This window comes from Crocodylus siamensis, chromosome 4 (genome assembly GCF_052110815.1).
Source record: "Crocodylus siamensis isolate JL-2025a chromosome 4, ASM5211081v1, whole genome shotgun sequence".
Lineage (NCBI taxonomy): Eukaryota > Metazoa > Chordata > Crocodylia > Crocodylidae > Crocodylus > Crocodylus siamensis.
This window is the reverse complement of record NC_143398.1, coordinates 58342966-58356431: the sequence shown is the minus strand read 5'-3', so window position 1 is coordinate 58356431 and position 13466 is coordinate 58342966. Positions and strand designations below refer to the sequence as shown.

General features: G+C 41.9%; 1 protein-coding gene across 4 annotated transcripts in view; it reads right to left on the bottom strand.

Moving 5' to 3' along the window:
* The window catches only part of ANO6 (anoctamin 6), a 119635-nt gene that overhangs the window by 57489 nt on the left and 48680 nt on the right, over positions 1-13466 (bottom strand). The window lies entirely within an intron of this gene.

The window sequence follows — 13466 nt, the reverse complement described above, 5'->3', positions numbered from 1 at the left end:
GAGTCATCAAGGTTTAATACTCTCTTTGGTCTGGGATATTTATGCCGTAGGTCTGCTAGAAAATGGTTGACTCCATAAATGCAGAGGCATTCAATGATTCAGCAATTGTGTAATTGATTGAATTCACAATCAGAATTTATTAATTGTACTGGACTGATCCCAAAATCCCAGCATCCTGCGCCAAAAAGCTTTGAAAAAATTAATAGTTTAAACTTCCAGTTAGACAGCATCTCCTAGACTACTGCAATGAGACTGACAATCTCTGTCAATCAAATGAATCAGCAGCTGTGAATCCTAGAATTATAAGAGTTGGAGCTGGAACAGTCCTATTAGGGCAACACAGATTGCCTCTGCAGGCTTTCTTTCTCTCAGCAGGAGTTTTACATACAAAATGTGAAGCTGCCAATGCCCTTTCTACTCTAGTTTTAAGTGTTTCATGTGATTGGGGTTAGGTATAAAGTGACTAGAATCTAGTTGGGAGTCAAAGTATCAGCCTACTACCAAACAGATTTATTTTTTGCTTTACGTGAATGTCTTTTTTCCACCAAAACAGAGTCTGATAGACTCTTCTCACTTTTCTTGGAATCAGTATAAACCTGGGAGTGATATTTAATTCAGGATTTGTATTTTTATCACACTGATTCTACCATGACAATTAAACTGTCATTTCCATTTAAAAAACCCCATGCAATATCCTTTCAGGAAAATGATGAAATTATTAAAATCAAGCCAACAAACAGATACTCTAAATATTATAATTAGACTAAAAACAATTTATACAATTCTTGTAATGAAAAGGCATAGAAACTGAATGCTAAATAGGTTAATCTCTAGATCATAAATTGCAGTAGACCCTCATGTAATCCAAGACTATAATTACAGAGGAAGATGTTGCATGTTAGGTAGATTGCCTAACACTTTGCAGTATAAATATTTTGCATTTTGGATGCTCTAGCTGCATTTCCATTGTTAGCAGAAGGTCTTTGGCATTGAGCCGGAAGAAAATCCTCAGGGTAAATAGAGAAGTGCTTTTTCTTCATCCCATGAAATTCCATTCATGTTCTGCTAACAAGACCCATTGAAAAATCTCCATTTTACTTTTTCCTGCCTTTGATAATCAGGAAAATATTACCTACATGCCAAAGCAATGGGAGCTGCCCAAGAGCTGCTGTAGCAGGGGAGTCATGGAAACAGAAGAAACCAGATATGGCTTTTTCCATACTCTGGAGTACATTAACCTAGTAGTGTGTGTTTTTCTTCAGGTTAGCCATCTTTTCCAGGTGCTGGCTAATGGGGTTGTCTATAACTTAAGGTAAAAACGAGACTGAAAAATAGTTCAAACCTCATAACGAATAATGGGGGGAAGTGTTCTGTAATATATTTTCTTTTTTTCTTTTTTAAAACAAAACTAGGGTATGAAAATCCTTGAAGCCTGTGCTAAAGAAAGTGCTTTAGGTTGTGAAAGTCAAGCAACTGAAAGTTAAAAAGACATAAGGATGCGCAAGCAAGCTTGATTTGGCCACCAGAGAATTCTATTTGCATTTGTGCATCTAAGTGGCAGTTTTCTAAACATCAACATGGCTGTTTTCAGCATCTTCTTTATGCTTTGGGCACACAGACCACATGTATATGTACCCACAAATGTGCATGAGTTCCAGAAAAAATGGTGGGAGGGGACCATCTGTGTTTAGCCCCAGTAGTTGTGTGGTTCAGAAGTGTGCCTGGGAAGCCAAAGACCTGAGGTTTAAGCCCACCTCACAGGGAGCTTAAGTCCGCATCTTTCAGCCCTCCTAGCACAGTACTTTAAATACTATGCCACAAGATAAGCATAAACCAGAGCCCTCTCAAGTGCTCCTTCTCAGTCCAAACCACTAAGATTAGTTATTAAATAAAATGGACAGAGAGCAGTGCAGCTTCTGCCCCACCTTTTTTCCAAACCAGCATCCATCTCAACCATATACACTTTGGTGAGCCCTAGTTCTCCTGACCCCATATAACTCCCTCTTTTAACTGCCAGGGACCAAGCTTGAAAAGGAGCGTAGGAGAAGCACTTGGTCCTGACCTATGTCAGAGACCTACAGGTTCAAATCTTCTGTGGGTGATAAAGGCCTAAAACCCAGATCTCTAGCTCACTGGGTGACTTCCCAATTCACTCAGCTATTGGAGTTAAAATGTAAGAGGGTGTAACAGAGCCTGTTATTTTAAGGGAGAAACTACAGGTGACAGAGCCCAGCTAGCTGAATGCAGACTAGCTACAAGGGGGAAGGCTGCAAGGGAACACAGGGGCCTGGGCAGACAGCTGCCCATTAGAGTAGGGGGTGTACTTACACCCCAGTCTGGAGAGCTCCGCCTACAGCAAGTTGACTGCTAGGGAATTGGCAGTACAGCAGAGCCTAGTTTGGGCACAGGGAGGCTGCTAGAGCAACAGTCATAAGATCCCATGGAAATTAACCTTCATGCCTTAATGTGAAACCCCTGCCTACCACTGGACTGGAACAGGCAAGGCTTAGGCCCAGTAAAAGCCTATAGCCATGGTGGCCAAACTGCGGCTTACAAGCCTCATGGGGCTCGCCAGCACAGTACTCGTTGCTCTCCAGAAATTGGACAAAACCCCACCCACTTCTCTCAGGACTGCCAGCTCAGGTGCTGGGCGGCGGCTGCTGCTGCTGGGGCACAGCCCCCACCCCCAGCCCCCCACTCTCCAGCTCTTGAACTTCAGTGGAGGATCAAATGTGGCTCCCAGGGTGAGTAACTCTGGCCACCCCTTGCTGAGCTAGGCTAGGCAGTCTGGCCCAACAAGCTGCAGAGTGAAGAGTTCCTGTCTGTAGACTGCAGGAAGGGGCTCTGCTGACTCCTGGAGTACCTTAAGGATGCAAGTAAGGCACTGAAATCTTGCTATCGGGGGACATAAATCAGGGCAAGGGAAAGTCTTGCTACTCTAACAGTAGTAAGCTCCTGTTTATGTTTGGAGCTAATGTGGATTGAGTTTGTCTTACAGCCACTGGGCTTGAGAATGCTCAATTATAGCCAGGTGTCTTACTCCTTCATTGCAGTTTAATATGGTGATTTGAGTTAGGGACTATTAGGGGTGGTACGGAAGTCCCAGTAGTGCCAGAGGGCATGACAGTGTCTTGAGCTTGCCAAGGGCTGAGGTGGTGCAGGACATGGAGTAGCTCTGAACCCAAAGGTAGGCTATAGCCTAGAGAGATGGTAGCCTAGCACGACTGAAGCCAAGCAGGGCCCAGGGGGCCCAAACAGAGCCAAAGCAGGATCAGTGCCCAGAGCAGGAAAGAGATAGGGCCAGGGGGCCCAGACAGAGAGAGCCAAAGCAGGCTTATTACCCAAGGCAGAGTGGAGACAGGGCCAGGACGCCCAGAACCAAATATAAAGACAAGAGCTGAAGCCAGATCCAGCACAGTGGGATCAGGCTATAAGACCAAGCTAGAGAAAAGGGGCAGAGGCTGAGGTCCTAACAAGACAGTGATGGTAGAGTAACACCTGTGAGGTATAAGCATGGCTGTAGGGGAGGTTGACGCCCATGAACAGCTCTTAAGGCTACAGGTGTCTGGGGGAGTGGGGCATGGACAGGCTGACAGGGTCCATTTAATGTGAAGGCAGGGTTGAAACCATCGGAGTCTGGAAGGGACTTGCTGGCTTTCAGAGAAATGTCAACTTGTTCTAGGACCTATTAGATAGCCTCCCTTCCAATCAATTAAATACATCGAGGCCTGGCAGGAAAGTGAGAAGGGAGGATACCCTACATTTGGAGTGGGGAAGGGTTGTGTAGTCACCAGGGGGCATCATGGCCTGAACTTGCTAAGGTCAGTTGTCATCATCCTCCTCCCCTAACCCATTAAGTAGTGGGTTTCTAGCCATTTACCTCTTTGTGCTTTAGATGCCAGTCCACATCCAAAACAGGTGTGCATACATGCCTGGTTAGTCCGCAGTCTACTGTTCAGTCTGTGTGTACAAACTTAGATAGCCACATGCCAGGCCAACAGAATTTGCTACCTATATTTAAGTGATGTTTTGGGCATTTATGTAACCCTTAAGATGCACAAAAACAAACAGAATTCCACCCTTGGTGTATGCATTAGGATACATATCTTACTTGCAGGAATCAAGGTTTTAGAGGAAATTTAAACCTTGCCTCTCTAACTCATAAATGCTTGACTTGCATCCTAAATAACTTTATTTTAATAATGAATGTAGCATATTTATAAGTAACAGTATAGATCTGGTATGCAAGAGTATCCCGGCTAGGACACACAATACTACTGTTAAGTATGAAGAGGTTGTTTATATACAAATAACATGGATACATAAAACTGTGCATAGTTGAAAGATGAAACATCATGAATCAAGGTTTGCAAAGGCTCATAGTTAGCAAGCCAGTTTCTTAAATGTAAGCTCACTGGGGAGGTCTTTAACGACTATTTTTAATTATTGTACATAGTGTCCAAATGCCCTGGAAATAGACATTTTATAAATCAATAAAGTAACATAATTAACCCATTGGGCATGGATATATATCATTATATTGTAAGATCAACATTATGAAAAAATGTAAGAGTAAATATTGTAAAATTAAAACATAAAAAAAATCTAGAAACATTTAAGTTAAGTTTCCAACAGTCACATTAACTCAAATGCACTGTAGATTCCATATGCTTTACTGGATAGTTTTGTGACAAACAATAGTAAATTAAACAATGCTTTTAGTTGGAATAAAACCAAACAGGAGTAGTAAACAACATATATGCAATGCAACTAAGTTAACAATTTTGCAAGAACCTTATTTTTATTATTTAAACTATGCAGACGTTTATGTCCAGGGTTTTTTAAGAAATAGGTTTATGCTTCAAATGCTATTACTGAATATAGAAAACAAAAAATTAAATACTAAAATCAGGTTGTAATTTCAGTGAGGAATTTTGCTGAAAAAATGACTGAAATCTAGTGCCAAAAGTCTAGAGAGAATTTCATATCTGATAGTGTTTTGTTTGAGAAGAAATAAACCAGGATCCTATTTTTGTGTTTTCCAATTTTCAGAGTTTCAGCTTAATCAACTAGCACATTTTTAGTATTGACAAACACAATCACTTTTAACAGTTTGTTGTTATAACACCCTAATGCTTATCCAGTTAAATACGGATTAGCATAATTAAACAGTACAAAAATCAGATCATTCTATCTAGGACATATTGTGTAGTGTTTTTTGAAATCTTAAAGTACAGTACAACCATTCAGAATAATATCTGTGTGATATTGGTAACTATTAGCCACGTTCTCAGTGTGAATGAGAGACATAAAGGGCTAGATTGTGTGAATACTTTTTTCAAAACACTTCAAGAACGTAAGTTCCATTTTTCCCTTGACTACATTTTGATATAACATCATCATCATTGTCATTACATAATTATATATCTTTGTCATCATGTACACCCATAACAGACTGGATCATGTCATACAACTGACTAGACATCATGAAGATCAGAACAGCACTAATCATTTATATTGCTACCTCACTAGACAATTGCCATGCTGTTAGAGAGAAGCTAAGGAAGTGTAGTGGCAGGCCACAGAAGGCAAAACAATCTGGTACTTTGGGAAGGCAAGTGTAGAGCCAGTATTTCTGTCTATGAATAGAGTTAAGCTAGCATTGACTACGAAGGCCTTAAGAACGTGGGAACTGTAACTGTTTATGGCCTGTCATGAGTAACTGGAACATGCCATAATATGGGTCATAACAATAATAACAGTAACAGCAAAGAAAAGATAAGAATGAAGAAAAAGTGAGCAAAATAGTAAGGCTAGAATTATATTTATTTATTTACTATACCATGGACAAGCATAGTGTTTAAAAAAAATATGACTAAGGTACAGGTTTCCATGCAGAAATGACTTGTCAAACTGTCATTTTAAGGGCAGAAAACAAAAGTTCACACTATATTTGAAACCACGAGGAAAAATTTTACTGTACTTAATTGTTCTTTGAGAAATTATCCAATATAGGAACAGGATGTCTTCCTTTGACTCTAAATTCATAGACACTAAGACATGAGTGCCAAACACATGGCTCTCAGGCCAGATGTGGCACATGAAACCATTTCATTCCTCCTGCTGGCAGTCTGATGGGATGCCAGAATTTGGGGGAGGGGCATGGCCTGAAGCAGAATACAGGGCAATTGGACCCTGAAATACATGGCAATTGGTGGCAGCTCCCTAAGCCTATGTTGTCACCTGTGCTCCTGCATGTCCCCAGACTTGTGCTGCTGCTCAGACCTAGACTTATGCTGCCACCCAACTGAGTGAGGTTCTGTGCTGCTGCCTAGCACTGGATCCATGCTACTGCCAAATGCAGCTTTGTACTTCTGCTGGAACACAGCCCTACCACAACTGTTGCTGGTCCGTGCCATCTGGATCCAGCCTGGAGCACAGGGCAAATCTGACAAGCCTGCACTAGGACATTTCCTCAGCTGATTTCACTTAGCTCTGTTGAAGGCAACAGGACTATGCTGATTTATATTTTCTGAGAGGCTGGCCAACTGTTTTGTAATATGTTTCTCTCTATGCCATGGAAAAACAAGCGCCTTTGTACTAAGGTAGGCTGCTTCTTCACTGATAGACAAGTACCAAGGTCATCATCACCACACACTGAGACTCATACAGTGCTGAGAGGGGAAAAAATGACAACATCCTGATGGATTTTCTGTTGTTACAAAACAGAGTGCACATCTACATGTGATATTAATGCAACACAATAAACTCCAGCACAGTTCAGGCCAGAGTTTACTGCTCCCAGGAGTAGCATTTACATATGTGTCCATGACTGCAGCACATTAAGCCAGGGTGGTGCAGCCCCAGCTGGCAGGAGTCCTGGGAGGTCAGCCTGCCAGCCCATAGCTGCTCCCCTCGCCCCAACCTCAATGGGCTGTGGATGGGCTGGCTGGGGCACAAAGATGCTGCAGTGTGGGACTGCCTGCTGGTTAGCCATGCACTGCAGCACCCACCCGCATGCCCCAGCCAGCCCCAGTCAATGTCTACATGTGTGTTGCAGTAGAGTAAATATCTCCACTGTAGAATAGTACTTGTGCTGGGCAGTATTATCCAACAGCAGAGTTTAGTTTACTCCAGCCTAATAGCACCACTCACGTAAACGGTGACACTTTGCTGCAGTAAGCATCTTTTGAGGACGCACCCTGAATTTACCACATGCCTTACACAGGACTAAATTCTTCACCCTTGTTATCAGTCTGGAAACAAGTAACCACTCAGTTACTGAGAGAAGAGGTTCCCAATCTTTCTGGCTCTGCAGTCCCACTTCTGGTGTGTATCTGACTCTTGCAACAGAATTTTTGAGTCTCTTAATCCCACTTGTAAGTGCTGCAACCCACGGAGGGTTTTGGCCCCTAGTTTAGGAACTGACATCCTTGAGCTAAACGACTCCACAAGGGCAGAGAGAGCTGTACTGTCTCTGAAAAGTACACAATAAAACTAAAACAAAATAATCTCTGGAGTGCTTGATTTAGGAACAAGAGGCATCTTTACACATGCTTCAGGTTGGGGCAGTGGGGGAGAGGGGCACTTTAATTAAAGTGGCGCTTGGGAGCTGCTCTAATTAAAGTGCCTGCAGCATCTCATGTATGTAGTGTCCCATGCTTCAAAATGGCAGTGGGGGTACTTTAACCAAAGCTCGCTCAATGAGCTTTATTTAAAAAGCTCCCACTGCCACCACCATTCTGAAGCATGGGAGCCTGCACACACATAACACTGAGGCTGCTAGAATGTGCTCGATTAAGCAAGTCTGCTCCAGCACGTTAATGCAGGAAGGAGAGTTGAAGCCACAAATGAAGTAAAATGATCAGAGAAGCAAGAAGGAAAGTAATAGGTTAATCAGGTACAAGGTCAGGTTCCTCAGCTGGGTAGGCTATACAGTAGAAAACCTGTAGCCCAAAAGGGGAGGATATCACAGCAGGAAGAGAGGCTTGTGATAGTGTTGCAGGAGGGAGGACAGATTTTAGGAAGCATGTTGTAAACCTACGAGTTATATGGTCAAATTCACAGCAAGTAGTTGGAAGCAGAAGAAAGCTACTGAGATCCCAAGAGTGTTCTCCACTAAGTGACTTGACCTTGGTGGTATCTCTCATGGACCCTCAGATCCATTATTGGAAGAGATCCTGGGAAACAGAAACAGGAAACTTGTATGGAGAGAGGACATTTCCAGCCAGGCTTGCATCTCCAACAAAGAGAAGGCATAGGTCGCCCCTGAGACAGCACCTGCTGAGGTTGCATGGAAACATCCGGTGTTAATGGCACAATACTAGAAAGGGAAAAGAGAGCTGATAAAGACCAGGAGGTTTTAAGAAGAATGCCAAAGAACTTGGAGTCCAGAAGGGCTGACAAAGAATTGTTTGAAAGGAGCTTAGAAAATTGCTTGTTTAGTTCAGTTTCCATGTCATCCCTGGGAAAGGGGATCTTCTGTTAGAGGGACTAAAGCATAAACATTAGTCTACCAGCCTGTGCCAAACTGGCTGGAGAGGCAAACCTCCCGCTTGCACCTTCAGATGGACTCAAAATAGCATCCTCCTGCATGCTGAACCAGTGTTGGGGAAACTGTTCTCTAGTGACAAGTGAGCAGAAAAGTGGCTGAGTACCACAGCCTTCACGGAGAGATGCTTTCTGAAAATCCTTGAGTAGAGCATGCTGTTGGAGTCCAAGTACCAAGAATATGTGCAATATGAGAAGTAGCTGTACTTTCAAGACATTAGCCACTTCTGCTTGTGGCTTTGCAAATTCCAACAACTTCAAGAGTACCTATTCTTGCATTCCTCAGAAACTCTTTCTGGAAATGTCCATGTTTGTTTCTCCACATGCAAAATGAAAGACTATAAATCTCAGAGGCATTGTGAACCTTTGTTGTTTGTCATGTTTCTGAGATCTGTTGAAAGATGCTGAAGTGCAATGCTTTTTTTTTACTAATAAAGTCTCATATTCCTTAACATTCATAGTGACTAATAAATATGGCAATTTTTCTGACTTTACGCCCAACAAAGACCTTGATATCTGAAAGCTGTAACATTTATTTACATCCCACAGGAAATAAATGTGTGTGTCTTATGAAGCAGTAAATCTGTTATACAGTGTTCTTTTTGACTCATGTTTGCTAATAATTTTATTAGTGCTAGTAACATGGTTATGTTTTATTTCCATTTTTAGCCAGTTATGATTATTAGCAAGTATGAATCAAAAGCAAAACTGTTTCATATATATTTTTTCAGTACCCTGACACCCATGGGGAGAAACATATCCATAGTTATTGAATGAAGGTTGAAACTGAACTAAAGTTTGCATACAAAGTAGAACAGAATAAAAACTAGGAAGTCATTAGTGTCACATTGGCTTTAGAAAACTGTTGGCAACTACTGTTGCATTAGGATGACTTATATCTTGAGCTAACTTTAGGTTAGACACCCACTTGATTTCCTGTTTATTTTGCATGCAGCCTCTGCAACTGATACAATCAACTTTAGTTACACTTTATCAAGGCAAGGACTATGTTTATCTGAAGTTGAAGCCTACAACCCACTGCAAGAATACTTTTCTGCCCACTTGGGAAAGCTCCAATTTCTGATTTTTGGGGGTGCATTCTCAAGATGCAAGCTATAATTTGAATTAATATACTAGCTACAGTTCTAGTTTCTTATATGATTCCTTCCAGGAAGGTGTTGAACTTATATTATGGTTCTATTACATTCAAAACAAAACAAACCATTCTAAAATAAATTGAGTTTGTGAAGTCAAAGACTCAGGATGTGGAAAGTTCTTTAATTAAGATTGCCCATGTGATTTTAATTTGTTTCCATTGTGCACAAGCACCATGAGAGTCTTTAATTACCTGACCACATGCTATTTTTCCATATTTGGTGAATACGCAAATACATATTTTTTTATCATCTCTTCAGTCCCTACTACCAAGACTTTATTTACTTCACACCAGCCAGACTATGCTCTAATATAAAACTCTTGGAAATTTATACATGTGCTCTGGGAGTGGTGTTGGTGTTGGGGGGGTGGGGCTTTAATTAGAGCTCCAAGAGCAGCTGTAATTAAAGCGCCCAGAGCTTAACATGTATCAGCGTCCCTGTGCTGAAAAATGGCAGCAGGGGCACTTTAACTAAAGCTCATTTGATAAGCCTTAGTTAAAGTGTCCCTGCCACCATTTTCAGCACAGGGACACTGATACACATGATGCTGGAGTCCTCTGGAGCACGGTAATAACCATGCTCCAGCAAACTCGATTAATCAAGTCTGCTCACGTTGGAGTAGCCTTGCTGCATGTTTGTAGGCACCCCTTGATTTCACTTTTGTGTTCCTGTGGTGTTCTCGCCAAAGAACCTGAGTATTTCATGCATATTCATGCAGTTATTTTCACAATACCTTGTAAAATAAAGTAGTATCATTACCATCATTTTATTGATGGGGAGATAAGGCAGACAGATTAAGGCCAGAATTGTCAAATATCCACCATGGATGTCAATCCTGAGATGACAGGCGCTTGCCCTTTTTTAAAAGTACTTGGCCAGTTTAAAACAAAACAAAATAGACATTATTTGCAGTTGTGAATGCTCAGCACTTGAGTTAGTCTGGTTTCTGGTATCTCATCTTAGGCAGTCAAAAATCAGAAAAACAGTGGCCACTTTGAACAGCCTGTATAAGTGAAGTTACTCAACTAACAACAGATAGCAACTCTGTGGCAGAGACAAGGATAAAATCCAGTTCTCCAGGACTTCAGTTTCTATAACTATCAGACACTCCCATCTTATTGCAATTAGAATTCTCTCTCATTCACTACTAGGGCTGTGCAAAGCTTCAGTCACCGATTTGATTTGGAGGAGATTCGGCCCGATTCGGTGGCCAAATTTCCAAATACAAATCTAATCAGGAGACCCATTAATCTCTCCAAATCAGAAGCCTCCAATTATATTCAGAGAGATTTGATGATTCAGCCATAGACACAGCTTATATGTTTTTTCTTTGTACCAGGTGCGGCTCTTGAATGCTGAGATGGTGGGGAGGATGCAGCGTCCTGTGGGAGTGCAGGGGTGTCCCCTGCACGTTCAGCAGCGGGCCCAGAACACTCTTGGCAACTGGTGCCTCCTGGGTCTGGTGGGGGCACCAGGGGTCCCCCCAAGGCTGATCACTGAGCCGGCGGACCCAGCCATGGACTTCTGGTCCACTTCCGGGTCCACTGCCAATTGTGCAGGGGACTCCCCCTGTGGTCCTGTGGGACGTTCCACCCACTCCACCATCTCAGCATTCATGAGCCATGCCTGGTACCTCAAGGTACGTAGAAAAAACATATAAAGCTGTATATATGGCCAAATCACTGATTCTCCAAATCAGAATTGAATCTTCAGATTCAGATTTCACCAAATCAAATCAGGACAGTGATCTGAATTAACAAACCAAATCACTGTCCCTCAAATTGGGCTGAATCCGAATCAAATACTGCCCGCTTTGCACACCCCTACTCATTATACACCTACCATCTTCCCCAGTACACAATCAGAGTCTCTTTTACTACAGAAAAAGTATTAATTTCCAGGGCAGTATCTAATGAATGAGGCAGGGATCCTGGAAAGACAGTACGTGATCTTGTATTTAAGACTGCCTCGTAATATGGGCTGGCTGAATTCTTTTTGGTAAATACATAATACATATAAAACATGCAATTTTGATTAATCCCAAACTATTTGTAAACAAGAACTGAATCACTGAATGATTTCATTTGGGCAAGAATTGGGGACTACATTCAGATAATAGGGGTAGTGCCCACTTCTACTCCAGGAGCTGGTGGTGAGGGGCTTCATCCACCATATCCCACGAGTGTCTTTAAATGCACATCATCCATCTACCATGAGAGTGTTCTAACCACAGCTTGTAGGCTATCTTGTGAGAGCTACTTTCAGGACCCATATGCATCACACACTTATTGCACCAGGCAGCAGCACCTAAACGCACTGTACTGCTGAATAACAGCATTCATTATCCTGCAGTGCCGTGTAAACAGGTATGTTGTATGCTGTCCAGGAGGTAGCCCACATGGAGCAGCATAGTGTATTTGAGGTCATAGCTGCGTGGTATTTTAAGACTGTGGCATAGTCAGGACATCAATCTTTGTTGCTAAAATGGTTTCATTTTATTTGGAATACTTAAATAATCATTGAGCCAGGGAGAAGTGGGAGAACTTTGTAGCTAGGTGGTTAAGGCAGGCACCAGGAATGAGGGAGGACTGGGTTCCAGTTTCAGCATAAACTATTTCAGTATTTTATACAAAATGGAACAGGATTAGCATAAGAGACTGAAACCAGTCTCACCCTGAATACACTACAGCCCGTTAGCACCTCCCCTTTCAGGAAAGAGATAAGGAGAGTTCAGACTAGACATCAGGAGGCGCTACTTCACTGTCAGGGCAGCTAGGATCTGAAACCAACTTCCAAGTGAAGTGGTGCTGGCTCAGACCCTGGGGTCTTTAAGAGGAAGCTAGATGAACACCTTGCTGGGGTCATTTGACCCCAGTACTCTTTCCTGCCATGGCAGGGGGTCAGACTTGATGATTTGCTCAGGTCCCTTCCAACCCTACCAACTATGAAACAACTATGAAAATCCCCTCAGGTAATGGAGGAATAGAGTCTGTCTTCCACATCCTAGATGAATGCTCTAAACACCAGGCTATTAGTAAAAAGGGAAAAAACCTGCACCTCTGATTTTATATATGGCATCTCATAGTGCCTTCATTTCAGCTGTTTTTGTTAAAAATGTGTGAAACAGAAACAAAATCGTTCGTAAGTCCCACTATGAAAGTTCGTGGGATTTCTAGCATAACTCTATTTCATTTTGGTTTGCTCTGTTTCCATTCTAGCTTGATTTGAAGAAAAGATTTTTTCATTTGATTAGCTAAAACAAAAATTAAAAGTATTCATGTAGGCCTACCTAACCTTATGCACAAGGCACAGGCTTCCTTAAGGCACAGACATCTGATTGTGACTGTTCTTTAATTTTAGTTAATTAGCTTCTTGGAAGTAACATCTTTGAAATGTATGGAGAAAATAGAATTTTGCCCATGCGGAGCTGTACTGACCACCAACTCAGTCAATATGAACTGGGCTTGACTGGTGGGAGGAGTGATCCTCTGTGGCACATCCACTAGAATGGGCTGTGACCTACACATTTTGCTAGTGCATTTCAGTACCATTTATTTACTGAAAGCAAACTTCTTTAAAATGTAAAACTACTAGGCAAACTTAATTCTACACAGTGCTACAAGCGCTCAAATAAAATTATATGTTGGAAATAAGAATAAATGCAACATAGTACACATCCTCCTGACTCATAAGTTATTGATATCCAGGTGATTAAGAGGCAATTTTTTAATCTGGTTTGAGGCCTGGTTTCCCTGTATG